The following is a 13,526-nucleotide window of genomic DNA, read 5'->3' as shown; positions in this document are numbered from 1 at the left end:
CAAAATGACCTTATCAACACATGTAAGTTTTCTTTTCTTTTCACGCTGTAGATTTATCTTTCATTGAAACTTGACTTACTACAGGATGTGGAGAATAAACAGGGAAGTAGAAACTGTATTTCCTGATGAGAGAATCACTAAGTCACATTAGCTGTTTTGAACTCTGCCTTACTCACCGTGACTCTAATTAAAACAAACAAACAAACAAAATTGATGAGAAATGAGGTGCGTTTTAGAAACCTTTCCCGATCACACGGTGTACCATCTTCTGGGTTTCTCATGCATGTTTTCGATGTAGGAAGATGCCCTTGAACCTGGAGATTTGGGACCCATGGGATGGGTACCACGCAGTATTACTTTAAAGGGTGTGCGTTTGCTCACCCAACCTCACCAAACCTCTCAGCCCCAAGAGTGTCCACCCTTATGTCTCATCCATCTGTGGGTCTACATATGGTCAATCCAGGTTGCATCACAGCCCCTGAACGAATTTTGTCAGAATTTCTCTCTCTTTCACTGTCTTTGTTTCACGGGTTTTTAAAAGTAATTGATTTGTATAATGGGGTTTAGCTGCTTTTCACTGCTGTGGTTATGCCGCTTTTCACCCACTTCACTCACTTACAGAGAGATATCAATACATAGGTTTTAAGATTCTTACTAGTCAGATATATTCTTGGGCGATGAATAGGGCGTGTTGAGTCCAGTTCGCTGAGGAAGGAGTAGGTCTTGTCTATTACATATTGGGTTTATGGAACGCTATCTGAGCTAATTTGAAACCCTTGTTTTATGCATCACCCCACCTCACCTTTCCCGTTAAGCAGCCCTAGTGTGTTTTCTAAACGTGTGACTCTGACCTGTTATGTAATTCAGTTCAAGGGTAGCGGTTTTTACATTCCCTCTATAAGTGATATCTTATGATAAGTGTCTTTTTCTGTGTGACTTATTTCACTTAGAATCGTCGTACCCAAATCCACTCATCATGCTGCTACTAGCCTTATGACGTTGATTTCATGGCTGAGTGATATTCCATTGTACAAAAGGACCACAACTTCTTTATCCATTCTTCTCTTTCCTGGGATATATTAGGTGTAACAAAGTGGAGGTTCTTGTCAACAGAGCAGCCTTAAACTTTGGGGTGCCTGTGTCTTGCTGATTTTTAGTTTTCCCAATTCATACGCCCGTGAGTGGAAGTGCCCTATGCTCTCTAAGCTGAGTTTTATAGATGTTTCAGGACACACCGTACACTTCTCCAGAGTGGCTGTTGGCAATTTACATCCCGCCCATCAGCGTAGCAAGGCTCCCATTTCTCCATGGCCTGTCCTGCATTTCTGGTTTTGACACTTTATTCAGCCTGGCCCTTTTGACCGATGGGAAGCGAGACTTCTTTGTAGCGCTGATTTGCCTTTCCAGGTTGCTTGGTTGGCCAAAAAGGGCGTATGCGTTTTTTCCTGAATATATTCAGGAAAAAACGCATACGCCCTTTTTGGCCAAGGGCATCATTGTCCAGGTTTTGCCGCTTTTCCTGTGCTTTAAAGGCGATTCGAATCTACCTCCTGAAATCTGTTTCCTGCAATTCTGCCTTGCTTTCAAATCCTCTTCGTTGCCTTCCCTCAATATATTTGTGGATGAGAGTTATCATTTCTAAGTCTACAGGTTTGTGAATTGCAGTGCCCCTGAGCTCCATTTTTCAACTCGCTTTCTTGGGAGCTGGCCGCAAAAGCGCAGGATTGCTTCAGGCCCTTTTCTGGCTCCGGGCGGCAGGCTGAGCCTGTGGTTAATTCTTCTTCCTGATGGGAAAATAGAGTGACCTGTGCCTGTCCCAACACCTAGAGCTAGTCTCTCATTGGTTCCCCCTCTTCCCGTTTATCCTCAGGACAAATTGCAACCTGTACGGAACAGGAGGTTAAAGGTGCTGATTCTCCAAGCAGGGAGATTGCTAGTATAGCGGCTGGAATGGCGAACCGGAGCACAAGGAGATGAGAAATGAGGTGAGTTTTAGAAACCTTTCCCGATCACACGGTGTACCATCTTCTGGGTTTCTCATGCATGTTTTCGATGTAGGAAGATGCCCTTGAACCTGGAGATTTGGGACCCATGGGATGGGTACCACGCAGTATTGCTTTAAAGGGTGTGCGTTTGCTCACCCAACCTCACCAAACCTCTCAGCCCCAAGAGTGTCCACCCTTATGTCTCATCCATCTGTGGGTCTACATATGGTCAATCCAGGTTGCATCACAGCCCCTGAACGAATTTTGTCAGAATTTCTCTCTCTTTCACTGTCTTTGTTTCACGGGTTTTTAAAAGTAATTGATTTGTATAATGGGGTTTAGCTGCTTTTCACTGCTGTGGTTATGCCGCTTTTCACCCACTTGGCTCACTTACAGAGAGATATCAATACATAGATTTTAAGATTCTTACTAGTCAGATATATTCTTGGGCGGTGAATAGGGGGTGTTGAGTCCAGTTCGCTGAGGAAGGAGTAGGTCTTGTCTATTACATATTGGGTTTATGGAACGCTATCTGAGCTAATTTGAAACCCTTGTTTTATGCATCACCCCACGTCACCTTTCCCGTTAAGCAGCCCTAGTGTGTTTTCTAAACTTGTGACTCTGACCTGCTTTGTAATTCAGTTCAAGGGTAGCGGTTTTTACATTCCCTCTATAAGTGATATCTTATGATAAGTGTCTTTTTCTGTGTGACTTATTTCACTTAGAATCGTCGTACCCATATCCACTCATCATGCTGCTACTAGCCTTATGACGTTGATTTCATGGCTGAGTGATATTCCATTGTACAAAAGGACCACAACTTCTTTATCCATTCTTCTCTTTCCTGGGATATATTAGGTGTAACAAAGTGGAGGTTCTTGTCAACAGAGCAGCCCTAAACTTTGGGTTGCCTGAGTCTTGCTGATTTTTAGTTTTCCCAATTTATACGCCCATGAGAGGAAGTGCCCTATGCAATCTAAGCTGAGTTTTTTAGATGTTTCAGGACACACCGTACACTTCTCCAGAGTGGCTGTTGGCAATTTACATCCCGCCCATCAGCGTAGCAAGGCTCCCATTTCTCCAGGGCCTGTCCTGCATTTCTGGTTTTGATACTTTATTTAGCATGGCCCTTTTGACCGATGGGAAGCGAGACTTCTTTGTAGCGCTGATTTGCCTTTCCGGGTTGCTTGGTTGGCTAAAAAGGGCATCATTTTCGAAGTTTTGCCGCTTTTCCTGTGCTTTAAAAGCGATTCGAATCTACCTCCTGAAATCTGTTTCCTGCAATTCTGCCTTGCTTTCAAATCCTCTTCGTTGCCTTCCCTCAATATATTTGTGGATGAGAGTTATCATTTCTAAGTCTGCAGGTTTGTGAATTGCAGTGCCCCTGAGCTCCATTTTTCAACTCGCTTTTTTGGGAGCTGGCCGCAAAAGCGCAGGATTGCTTCAGGCCCTATTCTGGCTTCGGGCGGCAAGCTGAGCCTGTGGTTAATTCTTCTTCCTGATGGGAAAATAGAGTGACCTGTGCCTGTCCCAACACCTAGAGCTAGTCTCTCATTGGTTCCCCCTCTTCCCGTTCATCCTCAGGACAAATTGCAACCTGTTCGGAACAGGAGGTTAAAGGTGCTGATTCTCCAAGCAGGGAGATTGCTAGTATAGCGGCTGGAATGGCGATCCGGAGCAGAAATTGATGAGAAATGAGGTGCGTTTTAGAAACCTTTCCCGATCACACGGTGTACCATCTTCTGGGTTTCTCATGCATGTTTTCGATGTAGGAAGATGCCCTTGAACCTGGAGATTTGGGACCCATGGGATGGGTACCACACAGTATTACTTTAAAGGGTCTGCGTTTGCTCACCCAACCTCACCAAACCTCTCAGCCCCAAGAGTGTCCACCCTTATGTCTCATCCATCTGTGGGTCTACATATGGTCAATCCAGGTTGCATCACAGCCCCTGAACGAATTTTGTCAGAATTTCTCTCTCTTTCACTGTCTTTGTTTCACGGGTTTTTAAAAGTAATTGATTTGTATAATGGGGTTTAGCTGCTTTTCACTGCTGTGGTTATGCCGCTTTTCACCCACTTCACTCACTTACAGAGAGATATCAATACATAGGTTTTAAGATTCTTACTAGTCAGATATATTCTTGGGCGATGAATAGGGCGTGTTGAGTCCAGTTCACTGAGGAAGGAGTAGGTCTTGTCTATTACATATTGGGTTTATGGAACGCTATCTGAGCTAATTTGAAACCCTTGTTTTATGCATCACCCCACCTCACCTTTCCCGTTAAGCAGCCCTAGTGTGTTTTCTAAACGTGTGACTCTGACCTGTTATGTAATTCAGTTCAAGGGTAGCGGTTTTTACATTCCCTCTATAAGTGATATCTTATGATAAGTGTCTTTTTCTGTGTGACTTATTTCACTTAGAATCGTCGTACCCAAATCCACTCATCATGCTGCTACTAGCCTTATGACGTTGATTTCATGGCTGAGTGATATTCCATTGTACAAAAGGACCACAACTTCTTTATCCATTCTTCTCTTTCCTGGGATATATTAGGTGTAACAAAGTGGAGGTTCTTGTCAACAGAGCAGCCTTAAATTTTGGGGTGCCTGTGTCTTGCTGATTTTTAGTTTTCCCAATTCATACGCCCGTGAGTGGAAGTGCCCTATGCTCTCTAAGCTGAGTTTTATAGATGTTTCAGGACACACCGTACACTTCTCCAGAGTGGCTGTTGGCAATTTACATCCCGCCCATCAGCGTAGCAAGGCTCCCATTTCTCCATGGCCTGTCCTGCATTTCTGGTTTTGACACTTTATTCAGCCTGGCCCTTTTGACCGATGGGAAGCGAGACTTCTTTGTAGCGCTGATTTGCCTTTCCAGGTTGCTTGGTTGGCCAAAAAGGGCGTATGCGTTTTTTCCTGAATATATTCAGGAAAAAACGCATACGCCCTTTTTGGCCAAGGGCATCATTGTCCAGGTTTTGCCGCTTTTCCTGTGCTTTAAAGGCGATTCGAATCTACCTCCTGAAATCTGTTTCCTGCAATTCTGCCTTGCTTTCAAATCCTCTTCGTTGCCTTCCCTCAATATATTTGTGGATGAGAGTTATCATTTCTAAGTCTGCAGGTTTGTGAATTGCAGTGCCCCTGAGCTCCATTTTTCAACTCGCTTTCTTGGGAGCTGGCCGCAAAAGCGCAGGATTGCTTCAGGCCCTTTTCTGGCTCCGGGCGGCAGGCTGAGCCTGTGGTTAATTCTTCTTCCTGATGGGAAAATAGAGTGACCTGTGCCTGTCCCAACACCTAGAGATACTCTCTTAGGTTCCCCCTCTTCCCGTTCATCCTCAGGACAAGTTGCAACCGGTATGGAACAGGAGGTTAAAGGTGCTGATTCTCCAAGCAGGGAGATTGCTAGTATAGCGGCTGGAATGGCGAACCGGAGCACACGGAGATGAGAAATGAGGTGCGTTTTAGAAACCTTTCCCGATCACACGGTGTACCATCTTCTGAGTTTCTCATGCATGTTTTCGATGTAGGAAGATGCCCTTGAACCTGGAGATTTGGGACCCATGGGATGCGTTCCACGCAGTATTACTTTAAAGGGTCTGCGTTTGCTCACCCAACCTCACCAAACCTCTCAGCCCCAAGAGTGTCCACCCTTATGTCTCATCCATCTGTGGGTCTACATATGGTCAATCCAGGTTGCATCACAGCCCCTGAACGAATTTTGTCAGAATTTCTCTCTCTTTCACTGTGTTTGTTTCACGGGTTTTTAAAAGTAATTGATTTGTATAATGGGGTTTAGCTGCTTTTCACTGCTGTGTTTATGCCGCTTTTCACCCACTTCACTCACTTACAGAGAGATATAAATACATAGGTTTTAAGATTCTTACTAGTCAGATATATTCTTGGGCGGTGAATGGGGGGTGTTGAGTCCAGTTCACTGAGGAAGGAGTAGGTCTTGTCTATTACATATTGGGTTTATGGAACGCTATCTGAGCTAATTTGAAACCCTTGTTTTATGCATCACCCCACCTCACCTTTCCCGTTAAGCAGCCATAGTGTGTTTTCTAAACGTGTGACTCTGACCTGTTATGTAATTCAGTTCAAGCGTAGCGGTTTTTACATTTCCTCCATAAGTGATATCTTATGATAAGTGTCTTTTTCTGTGTGAAATATTTCACTTAGAATCGTCGTACCCAAATCCACTCATCATGCTGCACCTAGCCTTATGACGTTGATTTCACGGCTGAGTGATATTCCATTGTACATAAGGACCACAACTTCTTTATCCATTCTTGTCTTTCCTGGGATATTTAAGGTGTCACAAAGTGGAGGTTCTTGTCAACAGAGCAGCCCTAAACTTTGGGGTGCCTGTGTCTTGCTGATTTTTAGTTTTCCCAATTTATACGCCCATGAGTGGAAGTGCCCTATGCTCTCTAAGCTGAGTTTTTTAGATGTTTCAGGACACACCGTACACTTCTCCAGAGTGGCTGTTGGCAATTTACATCCCGCCCATCAGCGTAGCAAGGCTCCCATTTCTCCATGGCCTGTCCTGCATTTCTGGTTTTGACACTTTATTCAGCCTGGCCCTTTTGACCGATGGGAAGCGAGACTTCTTTGTAACGCTGATTTGCCTTTCCAGGTTGCTTGGTTGGCCAAAAAGGGCGTATGCGTTTTTTCCTGAATATATTCAGGAAAAAACGCATACGCCCTTTTTGGCCAAGGGCATCATTGTCGAGGTTTTGCCGCTTTTCCTGTGCTTTAAAGGCGATTCGAACCTACCTCCTGAAATCTGATTCCTGCAATTCTGCCTTGCTTTCAAATCCTCTTCGTTGCCTTCCCTCAATATATTTGTGGATGAGAGTTATCATTTCTAAGTCTGCAGGTTTGTGAATTGCAGTGCCCCTGAGCTCCATTTTTCAACTCGCTTTCTTGGGAGCTGGCCGCAAAAGCGCAGGATTGCTTCAGGCCCTATTCTGGCTCCGGGCGGCAAGCTGAGCCTGAGGTTAATTCTTCTTCCTGATGGGAAAATAGAGTGACCTGTGCCTGTCCCAACACCTAGAGCTAGTCTCTCATTGGTTCCCCCTCTTCCCGTTCATCCTCAGGACAAATTGCAACCTGTACGGAACAGGAGGTTAAAGGTGCTGATTCTCCAAGCAGGGAGATTGCTAGTATAGCGGCTGGAATGGCGAACCGGAGCACAAGGAGATGAGAAATGAGGTGCGTTTTAGAAACCTTTCCCGATCACACGGTGTACCATCTTCTGGGTTTCTCATGCATGTTTTCGATGTAGGAAGATGCCCTTGAACCTGGAGATTTGGGACCCATGGGATGGGTACCACGCAGTATTACTTTAAAGGGTGTGCGTTTGCTCACCCAACCTCACCAAACCTCTCAGCCCCAAGAGTGTCCACCCTTATGTCTCATCCATCTGTGGGTCTACATATGGTCAATCCAGGTTGCATCACAGCCCCTGAACGAATTTTGTCAGAATTTCTCTCTCTTTCACTGTCTTTGTTTCACGGGTTTTTAAAAGTAATTGATTTGTATAATGGGGTTTAGCTGCTTTTCACTGCTGTGGTTATGCCGCTTTTCACCCACTTCACTCACTTACAGAGAGATATCAATACATAGGTTTTAAGATTCTTACTAGTCAGATATATTCTTGGGCGATGAATAGGGCGTGTTGAGTCCAGTTCACTGAGGAAGGAGTAGGTCTTGTCTATTACATATTGGGTTTATGGAACGCTATCTGAGCTAATTTGAAACCCTTGTTTTATGCATCACCCCACCTCACCTTTCCCGTTAAGCAGCCCTAGTGTGTTTTCTAAACGTGTGACTCTGACCTGTTATGTAATTCAGTTCAAGGGTAGCGGTTTTTACATTCCCTCTATAAGTGATATCTTATGATAAGTGTCTTTTTCTGTGTGACTTATTTCACTTAGAATCGTCGTACCCAAATCCACTCATCATGCTGCTACTAGCCTTATGACGTTGATTTCATGGCTGAGTGATATTCCATTGTACATAAGGACCACAACTTCTTTATCCATTCTTGTCTTTCCTGGGATATTTAAGGTGTCACAAAGTGGAGGTTCTTGTCAACAGAGCAGCCCTAAACTTTGGGGTGCCTGTGTCTTGCTGATTTTTAGTTGTCCCAATTTATACGCCCATGAGTGGAAGTGCCCTATGCTCTCTAAGCTGAGTTTTTTAGATGTTTCAGGACACACCGTACACTTCTCCAGAGTGGCTGTTGGCAATTTACATCCCGCCCATCAGCGTAGCAAGGCTCCCATTTCTCCATGGCCTGTCCTGCATTTCTGGTTTTGACACTTTATTCAGCCTGGCCCTTTTGACCGATGGGAAGCGAGACTTCTTTGTAGCGCTGATTTGCCTTTCCAGGTTGCTTGGTTGGCCAAAAAGGGCGTATGCGTTTTTTCCTGAATATATTCAGGAAAAAACGCATACGCCCTTTTTGGCCAAGGGCATCATTGTCGAGGTTTTGCCGCTTTTCCTGTGCTTTAAAGGCGATTCGAACCTACCTCCTGAAATCTGATTCCTGCAATTCTGCCTTGCTTTCAAATCCTCTTCGTTGCCTTCCCTCAATATATTTGTGGATGAGAGTTATCATTTCTAAGTCTGCAGGTTTGTGAATTGCAGTGCCCCTGAGCTCCATTTTTCAACTCGCTTTCTTGGGAGCTGGCCGCAAAAGCGCAGGATTGCTTCAGGCCCTATTCTGGCTCCGGGCGGCAAGCTGAGCCTGAGGTTAATTCTTCTTCCTGATGGGAAAATAGAGTGACCTGTGCCTGTCCCAACACCTAGAGCTAGTCTCTCATTGGTTCCCCCTCTTCCCGTTCATCCTCAGGACAAATTGCAACCTGTACGGAACAGGAGGTTAAAGGTGCTGATTCTCCAAGCAGGGAGATTGCTAGTATAGCAGCTGGAATGGCGAACCGGAGCACAAGGACATGAGAAATGAGGTGCGTTTTAGAAACCTTTCCCGATCACACGGTGTACCATCTTCTGGGTTTCTCATGCATGTTTTCGATGTAGGAAGATGCCCTTGAACCTGGAGATTTGGGACCCATGGGATGGGTACCACACAGTATTACTTTAAAGGGTCTGCGTTTGCTCACCCAACCTCACCAAACCTCTCAGCCACAAGAGTGTCCACCCTTATGTCTCATCCATCTGTGGGTCTACATATGGTCAATCCAGGTTGCATCACAGCCCCTGAACGAATTTTGTCAGAATTTCTCTCTCTTTCACTGTCTTTGTTTCACGGGTTTTTAAAAGTAATTGATTTGTATAATGGGGTTTAGCTGCTTTTCACTGCTGTGGTTATGCCGCTTTTCACCCACTTCACTCACTTACAGAGAGATATCAATACATAGGTTTTAAGATTCTTACTAGTCAGATATATTCTTGGGCGATGAATAGGGCGTGTTGAGTCCAGTTCACTGAGGAAGGAGTAGGTCTTGTCTATTACATATTGGGTTTATGGAACGCTATCTGAGCTAATTTGAAACCCTTGTTTTATGCATCACCCCACCTCACCTTTCCCGTTAAGCAGCCCTAGTGTGTTTTCTAAACGTGTGACTCTGACCTGTTATGTAATTCAGTTCAAGCGTAGCGGTTTTTACATTTCCTCTATAAGTGATATCTTATGATAAGTGTCTTTTTCTGTGTGAAATATTTCACTTAGAATCGTCGTACCCAAATCCACTCATCATGCTGCACCTAGCCTTATGACGTTGATTTCACGGCTGAGTGATATTCCATTGTACATAAGGACCACAACTTCTTTATCCATTCTTGTCTTTCCTGGGATATTTAAGGTGTCACAAAGTGGAGGTTCTTGTCAACAGAGCAGCCCTAAACTTTGGGGTGCCTGTGTCTTGCTGATTTTTAGTTTTCCCAATTTATACGCCCATGAGTGGAAGTGCCCTATGCTCTCTAAGCTGAGTTTTTTAGATGTTTCAGGACACACCGTACACTTCTCCAGAGTGGCTGTTGGCAATTTACATCCCGCCCATCAGCGTAGCAAGGCTCCCATTTCTCCATGGCCTGTCCTGCATTTCTGGTTTTGACACTTTATTCAGCCTGGCCCTTTTGACCGATGGGAAGCGAGACTTCTTTGTAGCGCTGATTTGCCTTTCCAGGTTGCTTGGTTGGCCAAAAAGGGCGTATGCGTTTTTTCCTGAATATATTCAGGAAAAAACGCATACGCCCTTTTTGGCCAAGGGCATCATTGTCGAGGTTTTGCCGCTTTTCCTGTGCTTTAAAGGCGATTCGAACCTACCTCCTGAAATCTGATTCCTGCAATTCTGCCTTGCTTTCAAATCCTCTTCGTTGCCTTCCCTCAATATATTTGTGGATGAGAGTTATCATTTCTAAGTCTGCAGGTTTGTGAATTGCAGTGCCCCTGAGCTCCATTTTTCAACTCGCTTTCTTGGGAGCTGGCCGCAAAAGCGCAGGATTGCTTCAGGCCCTATTCTGGCTCCGGGCGGCAAGCTGAGCCTGAGGTTAATTCTTCTTCCTGATGGGAAAATAGAGTGACCTGTGCCTGTCCCAACACCTAGAGCTAGTCTCTCATTGGTTCCCCCTCTTCCCGTTCATCCTCAGGACAAATTGCAACCTGTACGGAACAGGAGGTTAAAGGTGCTGATTCTCCAAGCAGGGAGATTGCTAGTATAGCGGCTGGAATGGCGAACCGGAGCACAAGGAGATGAGAAATGAGGTGCGTTTTAGAAACCTTTCCCGATCACACGGTGTACCATCTTCTGGGTTTCTCATGCATGTTTTCGATGTAGGAAGATGCCCTTGAACCTGGAGATTTGGGACCCATGGGATGGGTACCACACAGTATGACTTTAAAGGGTCTGCGTTTGCTCACCCAACCTCACCAAACCTCTCAGCCCCAAGAGTGTCCACCCTTATGTCTCATCCATGTGTGGGTCTACATATGGTCAATCCAGGTTGCATCACAGCCCCTGAACGAATTTTGTCAGAATTTCTCTCTCTTTCACTGTCTTTGTTTCACGGGTTTTTAAAAGTAATTGATTTGTATAATGGGGTTTAGCTGCTTTTCACTGCTGTGGTTATGCCGCTTTTCACCCACTTCACTCACTTACAGAGAGATATCAATACATAGGTTTTAAGATTCTTACTAGTCAGATATATTCTTGGGCGATGAATAGGGCGTGTTGAGTCCAGTTCACTGAGGAAGGAGTAGGTCTTGTCTATTACATATTGGGTTTATGGAACGCTATCTGAGCTAATTTGAAACCCTTGTTTTATGCATCACCCCACCTCACCTTTCCCGTTAAGCAGCCCTAGTGTGTTTTCTAAACGTGTGACTCTGACCTGTTATGTAATTCAGTTCAAGGGTAGCGGTTTTTACATTCCCTCTATAAGTGATATCTTATGATAAGTGTCTTTTTCTGTGTGACTTATTTCACTTAGAATCGTCGTACCCAAATCCACTCATCATGCTGCTACTAGCCTTATGACGTTGATTTCATGGCTGAGTGATATTCCATTGTACATAAGGACCACAACTTCTTTATCCATTCTTGTCTTTCCTGGGATATTTAAGGTGTCACAAAGTGGAGGTTCTTGTCAACAGAGCAGCCCTAAACTTTGGGGTGCCTGTGTCTTGCTGATTTTTAGTTGTCCCAATTTATACGCCCATGAGTGGAAGTGCCCTATGCTCTCTAAGCTGAGTTTTTTAGATGTTTCAGGACACACCGTACACTTCTCCAGAGTGGCTGTTGGCAATTTCCATCCGGCCCATCAGCGTAGCAAGGCTCCCATTTCTCCATGGCCTGTCCTGCATTTCTGGTTTTGACACTTTATTCAGCCTGGCCCTTTTGACCGATGGGAAGCGAGACTTCTTTGTAGCGCTGATTTGCCTTTCCAGGTTGCTTGGTTGGCCAAAAAGGGCGTATGCGTTTTTTCCTGAATATATTCAGGAAAAAACGCATACGCCCTTTTTGGCCAAGGGCATCATTGTCGAGGTTTTGCCGCTTTTCCTGTGCTTTAAAGGCGATTCGAACCTACCTCCTGAAATCTGATTCCTGCAATTCTGCCTTGCTTTCAAATCCTCTTCGTTGCCTTCCCTCAATATATTTGTGGATGAGAGTTATCATTTCTAAGTCTGCAGGTTTGTGAATTGCAGTGCCCCTGAGCTCCATTTTTCAACTCGCTTTTTTGGGAGCTGGCCGCAAAAGCGCAGGATTGCTTCAGGCCCTATTCTGGCTCCGGGCGGCAAGCTGAGCCTGAGGTTAATTCTTCTTCCTGATGGGAAAATAGAGTGACCTGTGCCTGTCCCAACACCTAGAGCTAGTCTCTCATTGGTTCCCCCTCTTCCCGTTCATCCTCAGGACAAATTGCAACCTGTACGGAACAGGAGGTTAAAGGTGCTGATTCTCCAAGCAGGGAGATTGCTAGTATAGCAGCTGGAATGGCGAACCGGAGCACAAGGACATGAGAAATGAGGTGCGTTTTAGAAACCTTTCCCGATCACACGGTGTACCATCTTCTGGGTTTCTCATGCATGTTTTCGATGTAGGAAGATGCCCTTGAACCTGGAGATTTGGGACCCATGGGATGGGTACCACACAGTATTACTTTAAAGGGTCTGCGTTTGCTCACCCAACCTCACCAAACCTCTCAGCCCCAAGAGTGTCCACCCTTATGTCTCATCCATCTGTGGGTCTACATATGGTCAATCCAGGTTGCATCACAGCCCCTGAACGAATTTTGTCAGAATTTCTCTCTCTTTCACTGTCTTTGTTTCACGGGTTTTTAAAAGTAATTGATTTGTATAATGGGGTTTAGCTGCTTTTCACTGCTGTGGTTATGCCGCTTTTCACCCACTTCACTCACTTACAGAGAGATATCAATACATAGGTTTTAAGATTCTTACTAGTCAGATATATTCTTGGGCGATGAATAGGGCGTGTTGAGTCCAGTTCACTGAGGAAGGAGTAGGTCTTGTCTATTACATATTGGGTTTATGGAACGCTATCTGAGCTAATTTGAAACCCTTGTTTTATGCATCACCCCACCTCACCTTTCCCGTTAAGCAGCCCTAGTGTGTTTTCTAAACGTGTGACTCTGACCTGTTATGTAATTCAGTTCAAGGGTAGCGGTTTTTACATTCCCTCTATAAGTGATATCTTATGATAAGTGTCTTTTTCTGTGTGACTTATTTCACTTAGAATCGTCGTACCCAAATCCACTCATCATGCTGCACCTAGCCTTATGACGTTGATTTCACGGCTGAGTGATATTCCATTGTACATAAGGACCACAACTTCTTTATCCATTCTTGTCTTTCCTGGGATATTTAAGGTGTCACAAAGTGGAGGTTCTTGTCAACAGAGCAGCCCTAAACTTTGGGGTGCCTGTGTCTTGCTGATTTTTAGTTTTCCCAATTTATACGCCCATGAGTGGAAGTGCCCTATGCTCTCTAAGCTGAGTTTTTTAGATGTTTCAGGACACACCGTACACTTCTCCAGAGTGGCTGTTGGCAATTTA

Source organism: Balaenoptera ricei, chromosome 2, assembly GCF_028023285.1.
Source record: "Balaenoptera ricei isolate mBalRic1 chromosome 2, mBalRic1.hap2, whole genome shotgun sequence".
In the NCBI taxonomy this organism is placed as follows: Eukaryota; Metazoa; Chordata; class Mammalia; order Artiodactyla; family Balaenopteridae; genus Balaenoptera; species Balaenoptera ricei.
This window is presented reverse-complemented; position numbering follows the sequence as displayed.